At 44.2% G+C, this 8,434-nt stretch overlaps 1 long non-coding RNA gene across 1 annotated transcript; it reads left to right on the forward strand.

The window, feature by feature from the left end:
- Positions 1 to 489: 489 nt before the first annotated feature.
- On the forward strand, positions 490 to 3,772 carry LOC128411408 (uncharacterized). Its single transcript, XR_008329797.1, has 4 exons — positions 490 to 597; positions 1,450 to 1,554; positions 2,502 to 2,619; positions 3,573 to 3,772. It is a non-coding gene; the product is annotated as an uncharacterized LOC128411408 (long non-coding RNA).
- Positions 3,773 to 8,434: the final 4,662 nt, after the last annotated feature.

Genomic DNA, 8,434 nt, shown 5'->3' on the forward strand with positions numbered 1-8,434 from the left:
AGCAGAACTTTATCCTTCACGTTGAGATGAATACAGTAATAACCTGAGGCAAATAGTGCAAGCTGTTATAGCAGGCATGTCCAAGAGGTCGATTGTGATCTACTGGTCAATCCTAGTTGATCTTTGGACCTTCTGTGATCCACTACAACCCCCCCCCACAAAGAAGCTCAATAATTTAAGCTCCCTAAATAGATCACTGCCAGTTTTTTAATACTGTGAGTAGATCACAGTCTCTTGGGAGTTGGACATGCCTGTTTTATAGCATCTCACGTGCTCTCTGCAGAGACTGAAGAGATATCAGTGTCAAAATGAGCAAATGTTGCAGTTGTACCATCCTGTGAAGGGGTAGTTCTTGCCTGGAGCACTTGTGAGAGCTTCAGAATTGATCTTTATGCCTCAGGCAGGGAGCGCCAATCCTGTGTGGAGATTTGGATCATGTGGTTCCAGAGGGAAGGCTGTAACTGCTGTGAAGTAGCTATAAAAAGGATGCACTCGAGGGATTGGATTTTAGCAGAGTGAGAACTTCGCTGCCATTTCCCTCCAAGACCCCTTGCACCTGAGGAAGAGTCACACTGATCGAGAATTGTAGTGAAACTGGTGAGTGAAGGGAATTTGAGTAGATCTTCTCCTTTTTATAACAGCAGATTTTCACCCATAATTTCATGGGCTGGTTTGGGGCTGCGCTATTTTGACTTCCTTGGGCAGAGGCAGATTTAGGGGCATGTGACTGGTTTACCTGCACTGAGCCCCGGACCAAGAGGGTGCCACAGGGGACACTGTAGCAATGATGAACAAGTGGCAATGGAAAGCAAGTGGCGGGAGGTGGGGAATGAATGTTGCACAGGGCGCTGCTGAAACTATAAAGCCCAAAGCCCACTACTGCATTGGGGGTGCAGTCATGCAATTTTTGCTAATGAAACCTCAAATAGGGGCCCCTATTTCCAAGGGCAGGGAATGGAGTACAATAAAAGTGCCGTATTTTTTGCTCTATAAGACTCACTTTTTCCCTCCTAAAAAGTAAGGGGAAATGTGTGTGCGTCTTATGGAGTGAATGCAGGCTGCGCAGCTATCCCAGAAGCCAGAACAGCAAGAGGGATTGCTACTTTCACTGCGCAGCGATCCCTCTTGCTGTTCTGACTTCTGAGATTCATAATATTTTTTTTTCTTGTTTTCCTATTCCAAAAACTAGGTGCATCTTGTGGTATGGTGCATCTTATAGAGCGAAAAATACTGTAAGTGCTATTCAAGTTAGAGCCTCATCTTTCCCCCAAAATTCATGGGTGGTGGAATTTGGGAGGCTATTTCACAACCTTTCAGGAGGAACCGCCCTCATCAGAATTTTTTTTTATTGTGAAATGTGAGCTCAGCCCTAGCTTGAATAGACGGATCCCTTGCAATTTTCAGAGTGCTATAAATATTCTGTTTCGGTCATGGCATCTCTTCTTTTAGGGATATAGAGTTCCTAGCTAAACACCGACCTTTGCCTAACCAAAGCCATGAAGACCTGTTACTACTTCCTTCTTACCATTGCCTTAATCCTCTCAGCTGATCCAGGTAAGTTATTAGTCCAGCTCCCTTTTGAGGTTAGGCAACCAAAGCTGTACACAGTATTCCAAATGTGTTTGCATGCAGCTCACTGCTGGGGATCTAACTTCCCTGTCTTGCTCATATTCTCCTAGAACTCCCTAGGCTTCTTCCACTGAAACGATTCCCTTTGTGGAGATGGCTAGTTGTTGGGCCATTGACTGCTACTTTTACACTGAAATGACTAGGCTAAACACAACTGTGTATTTGTTCCAGTTGTTCCCAGTGTAGATTTTCATTCCTCCCTCCCTTCATTCACCCCTTCTTCCCTAGTGGGTGATGGTACCTTTTCATGGTATGCTTCAGGTGCCAACAGGTCTTGGGTCAGCCATGCCAGGTTGAAGCACCACTGCCCCACTTAGAAATTGTGTTCTGCATGGCAATTGAATTTAGGAAAATGTTGCTTTTGGTGGCAATAGAAGCCTCCAACAGAAGCTGGATGGGGTGCAACTTGGAGGGAAGTCTCAGTGTGCTGGTCTCCCCAACTGTGACCCCCACCTTAAAATATATAATTGCCCCTTCATGGCAACTAGACATGAGGAAACAACTTCCCTTGGCAACAGTGAGAGCATTTTTCACAAGCCGTCGTTCTGTACCACAGTCCTTGGGGCTCTCTATCCCTTGTTTATACTGTTTTTAGGAAAAACAGAATTTGCAATAAGACCCAACAATCAGATGATGGAATGATGCCAAGAGGAAAAGAAAGCAACTGGATAACTAGCTAGATGCAGTTTTCAAGTTCACTAGTTGTAATGGAAAGAAAAGGATTCTTAGTAACTTCTTCTTCTTCTTCTTCTTCTTCTTCTTCTTCTTCTTCTTCTTCTTCTTCTTCTTCTTCTTCTTCTTCCTCCTCCTCCTCCTCCTCCTCTTCCTCCACCTCCTCCTCCTCCTCTTCTTTTTCTCTTTGGGAGGAACAGTCTTTGCTCAGGTAATAGGTGAGGGAAAATGTGGTGAAATGGGTGGCGCCTGCAAAGACAGCTGTGAGAAAGAATATGAAGACATTGGAGAATGCAGTACAACACGTTGCTGCATAAGGTGAGAGTTATACCACAACCAACCAACCAACCAACAAAAAAAGCAAGGTGCATTTCTTGAATGTCAAAAGGAAATGCCAAAGTGGTGGACATTTTTCCAATTTATGCCAGTGCACCATCTCCACCTGTCCCTGCAGAGATCAGATCTGGCCACAGGTCTGTCTTAATTACATCCAGGGTGGAATACTGCAACTTGCTCCAAAGGGGGCTAGCACAGAAGAGACTTTGGAAACTTGAAGCGCTGCAGAATATTGCAACAACAAAGTTTTTGGGCATCTGTGGTATGTTGATTAGTTGAGTAAGGAATTTATTGCCCGCTCTCAGACGACTGAACACAGAAGAGAGGTCTAAAACCATAGTATTGTTCCTATGCTTGAATTTTTGTTTTGCTCCCACTGCCAAATCTGGTGGGTTAAGATCTTTATATAAATATATTTCTCTACTTGTTTAGCAAGTAGGACATAAGAGGACTTTTGTTCATTATGTTCATAATATTTTGTTCACAATTCTTTCTTTTCAGGTTCAAAAGAATATTTAAATAAATACATGAATGAATGAATTTATTATTTCAGTCACAGACGAGTTCCAGCTCACATACAAAATCAGGGAGGTCATGAAACACAATAGCGATACATTTAAATAAATATAATTTTATTATTAAAAGTGCATGAACAGAAAATAATATAGTGCAACTGATTTCCGGGGTTGGTGTGTTGTGGGACAAGCACACAGAGCGCAATGAGATTGAGTGTTTGTGGGGGAGGGAGGCTTAGTTAATTTCATTCAACACAGATAGAATAAACACATTGACAATAAATGTATTATTATTATCACAAAATCTGTAGAGCAGTGGGTTGAGTGCAGGAAGAAGGGGGAAGCAGGAACAGCATTTTACAATTTATCACGATATGTGTGAATTTGTCAATATTAATTTATAATCTCCAAACATCTCAGTTTTGACTCTGAATGATGGGGTCCATCTCTGCTGCCACTTGCCTTGAGGATTCATCAGCTCCTACCTGAACTCCAGCGTTATCCAGGAATCGTTGATGTTTCTTCCACCAGCTGAAGGACCACAAAAGCACATTTGGTGTAAAACCTTCAAAGACCATGCATTAATAAAAAATAAAAACTATAGTGCAGATGGTCCAAAAGTTTACTGTGTCTCCTTTTATGTTTGACACTGATGGGGTGAAATTGTATGACAGTCTGTATGCAAATTCTATAAGCCACCAAAGGTATGCTATACAAATTGTTGGACAATGGAAGCACTACACAGGCCATGAGTTGGGGAGACATATTACCATTTAGGATGTGGATGTAGGTGCATCTCATGTCCAGATATGGAATCCACAAGACAATATCCACATGTAAGGAGGCCATGCAGTCTGCCTGTCATGCTTCTGGGATTGCTATGGGCATCTGTTTTTCATTCATTATATATACCTCCCTAAAGGGATCTATCATATTCAGGAGCTCCTCTGTGACATCTTCTTCTTCTTTGGTGATCACTCATAGCCGAGTAAGATTGTCTTCCATAAACACGGTTTTAACAATAAGTCTGTAAGTGACTGTCGAGGCCAATTCTGGATCCACACGTCCTTTGAAAAAAGTTATTAATAAACTTGTATCCAGACCTTGCTCCCTAAGAAGTCAATTTAAGTCTTTAAAAAGAGATTATAGGGGTGAACCATGTCCCCATTCTTGAGTAAGAAAGAGGAAGATTGAGAAATGAAAGTAATTTAAAAGCACATACAGTGGTACCTCGGGTTAAGAACTTAATTCATTTTGGAGGTCCGTTCTTAACCTGAAACTGTTCTTAACCTGAGGTACCACTTCAGCTAATGGGGCCTCCTGCTGCTGCCGCGCCACTGGAACACGATTTCTGTTCTCATCCTAAAGCAAAGTTCTTAACCCGAGGTACTATTTCTGGGTTAGCGGAGTCTGTAACCTGAAGCGTATGCAACCTGAAGCATATGTAACCTGAGGTAACACTGTAATTTAAAAGCACATACAGTGGTACCTCGGGTTAAGAAGTTAATTCATTCTGGGGGTCCGTTCTTAACCTGAAACTATTCTTAACCTGAGGTACCTGTCAGAGAACTTCCATCAGTGCCGGAGGGAGAGAGCAAGCTCCAGAGGGATTCCAGAGAGCGTCCCGGGATGGGGAGAGGCAGCCCAGCTTCTGGGGAAGGGAATCAGCGTAGCACCAGTGGAGAAGGGGGGCAGATGGGGGAATCGGCGAGGCGGTCCCATGACTCCTTGCCGGGAACCAGCGGGGAGAGTAAGGGTCCTCCGCTGCCTATGCCCTCCTTGCGCAGAAGGCTTCCGCGCAGGGAGAGTAGGAGGAGACTAGGCGTCAAAGAGGTTCTTTGCTGGAAGAAGTTTAAGAAACGCCCACTGACGGATTCTGCCAGCGATTGAGACAGCCACGGGTGAGTGGCTATCCGGACAGAAAAGGTTCACTCAGGCAACCCAGCCAGATGTTGGCACCGGCTTACACACGAGCAACCCCTAGAACCATTACAGCACCACTTTAGCTAATTGGGCATCCCACTGCCTCCATGCGATTTCTGTTCTCATCCTGAAGCAAAGTTCTCAACCTGAGGTACTATTTCTGGGTTAGCAGAGTCTGTAACCTGAAACGTCTGTAACCTGAAGCATCCGTAACCCAAGCTACCACTGTACATTGTTGCAGCAGTGCATTCCCTAATATTTTGATGTCACACTTACCGGTTCCATGCAACTTGGTTCATGAGGTTTGGACATCATCATCATCATCATCATCATCATCATCATCATTTATTTATACCCCACCCATCTGGCTGGGTTTCCCCAGTCACTCTGGGCAGCTACCAACAAAATATTAAAATACAATAATCTGTTAAACATTAAAAACATCCCTAAACAGGGCTGCCTTCAGATTTCTTCTAAAAGTCTGGTAGTTGTTTTTCTCTCTGACATCTGGTGGGAGGGCATTCCACAGGGTGGGTGCCACTACCAAGAAGGCCCTCTGCCTGGTTCCCTGTAACTTAGCTTCTCACAGTGAGGGAACCACCAGAAGGCCCTTGGCACTGGACCTCAGTTCCGGGAAGAACAATGGGGGTGGAGACGCTTCTTCAGGTAGCCATGTCTCCAGCACAATATGTTACTGCTTTCTTCCATTGCTTTTTCTTATTGGGATATAAAGTTCCCAGACAAACATCTGCATTGCTTTTTCATAATCTTGAATTCCATATAACCTGTGCTTTCATGTCTTTGCCTTGCGACTGCTCCCTTTTAAAAATAACTGGTTAGATGAGCTATGCACAAAACCAACCTTAGAAAAGTTGGGTCCTTGGGCAAATGGTTACACTGAGACCTCTTTCTTCTTTCATCCTTCCTCCTACCCTGTCCCTTTCTGATGCTCACCTATACTACTTTGTGCTTTGAATCATGGCTGCCCACCTATATCATTGTGTACTTTGGATCAGAGCCGCTTTTAGTTAGAAGCCAAGAAAACTGCTTGACATTTCCTCCACTTAACTATATCTCATCAACAACGTTTTGCATTAAAAAAAAACACATCCCCTATCTTTTTATCTTTCCTCCTGTTGCTGAAGAGGCACCCCATTGCCTCCACCACAAGACCAGCAAGCCACACAGACAAGGAGAGGTAATATTTTCAACTGGCTCCTATCTTCCCCCCCTTCATGGATTCATAAACCAACCTGAGATCTGTTTCTTTCTTTCCCCCCCCCTTCGTTGCAGAAGTTCGTTCTGCATTTTTAGCATTTAACATTATATCTTTCTTCATTTTAGCATTTTGTGCCTATCTAGAACATGGGTGGCGCTGTGGGTAAAACCTCAGCGCCTAGGACTTGCCGATCGCATGGTCGGCGGTTCGAATACCCACGGCGGGTTGCGCTCCCATCGTTCGATCCCAGCGCCTGCCAACCTAGCAGTTTGAAAGCACCTCCGGGTGCAAGCAGATAAATAAGGGAAGGTAAATGGCGTTCCGTGTGCTGCGCTGGCTCGCCAGATGCAGCTTGTCACGCTGGCCACGTGACCCGGAAGTGTCTGCGGACAGCGCTGGCTCCCGGCCTATAGAGTGAGATGAGCGCACAACCCTAGAGTCTGGCAAGACTGGCCCGTACAGGCAGGGGTACCTTTACCTTTACCTAGAAACTCTTTGGTCCTGAACTGCTTGCTAATTCTACTTTCCTTCATTCTCTATAAATCCCTCCAGCAAAAGCAAGGAAACATTTCCCTCCTGCTTCAAATCTGTCTGCAAGAGTACCCTGGAATAATGAAATAATGCAAGATCGTTGAGTGAAGTAGGTGGAAAATTGATTAATTAACACAACAGGATCTTTTTTCTTTCTCTGGTGATCACTCGTAGCCAAGTAAGATTGTCTTCCATTTACTGTACACTTGCGGAACATGAACCACTTATAAACACCATCTCCAACTCCCCGAAATATTCCATTAATGATGTCTCTGATCAGCAATGAACAGGATCTGTGATATGTGTAGGCTTAGTCATCGACTTAACACTGCATTGTAGGGGGGTGGACTAGATGACTCTTGGGAACCCTTCCAACTCTAAGATTCTGTGATTCTATGATCTAGCCCCAGAAGCCACACGTGAACAGATTTGAAGTAAGCTTCACCCCACATGGCTCCAGACTTTTGCGTAGGGTTTGAAGTTGACCCTAAAGGGGACACATACCCTAACTCTCAGTTCTCACAGCTCTGAAAGGCAAGTTTTTTGTAATTTACTCTCATTTTAAAGGCACTTTCCAATTGCTCACCCAATTCCTACCTGGCTGATGTCCTCTGACTCAACTTGCCTCCTTTTGTAGGACAGGAAGAAGAAGAAAAACCCTGCCAATCTTCTTGAGAGACAAAACTAACTAACTAACTAACTAACTAACAGCTCTTCAGTTCTCTAACAAGATGCCAGATCTCTGCAGCACTTACTGCCCAACATCAAAAGATCCTTTAAGGTGTTTGCCAAGATGAATGTGTGAATGGCCACACCCAGGTCAGCCTGCACATGTCCTCACAAGCTGTGGAGTGTGGGCCATTGGGGCTACCTGAATACAGCCTTCCCAATGAGAATGCCAAGCATTTTTGAAGCCCCCTCTCTCATTCTCAAAGCCACACACTATTTTCTGTCCCATAAACATTCATACTTCCTTGAACTTACAGAGCTGTGTACAGACATTTCCCTTCTTCCCTGACAAATCCGCTCTCCTAATCCAAATGTATAGCTATGTCAAATACACCCCTCACATGCGTGTCTGGGCAGAAAAAACCATGCAACTGACATTTCAAAATCAGTAGGACTGCCTGCTTTTCAGCCTTACTGGGAAGGCTCCCACTTCGGTCTGTTGTTATGAGAGCTATCCAGCACAGCAATCAGGACTGTTTCAAGAACATCTCAAAGTTCTAGCTAAAACTCTGGCCCTCTTCCCATGGTTATACTTCAATCTTCTGCAGCTTCAACATCACAACATGCAACAATTGGTTGTAGTGGAGACTCGTCGATTTGGGTGCATGGGAAACTTCCATATCTGCCTGCAGACAGCCCACACATTACTGTATTCTGACTTACAACAAATCCAGAATTGGCCCTGGCTGTCAGTAGTTTCATTGTTACCTTTGTAGAACTCACCAGGGAGGAGAATGGGAACAAATGGAGAATTGGTTTATTCTGTCTATTCCACCTAGCTTTTAGATGCCTGCCATCTGTTCTACCAATCCCACCAGTCACTAGTGTTCCACTAAATTTATGAACAGCTTTGGAGAGAAGTCACCATATTTTATTCTTT

Source organism: Podarcis raffonei, chromosome 3, assembly GCF_027172205.1.
Source record: "Podarcis raffonei isolate rPodRaf1 chromosome 3, rPodRaf1.pri, whole genome shotgun sequence".
In the NCBI taxonomy this organism is placed as follows: Eukaryota; Metazoa; Chordata; class Lepidosauria; order Squamata; family Lacertidae; genus Podarcis; species Podarcis raffonei.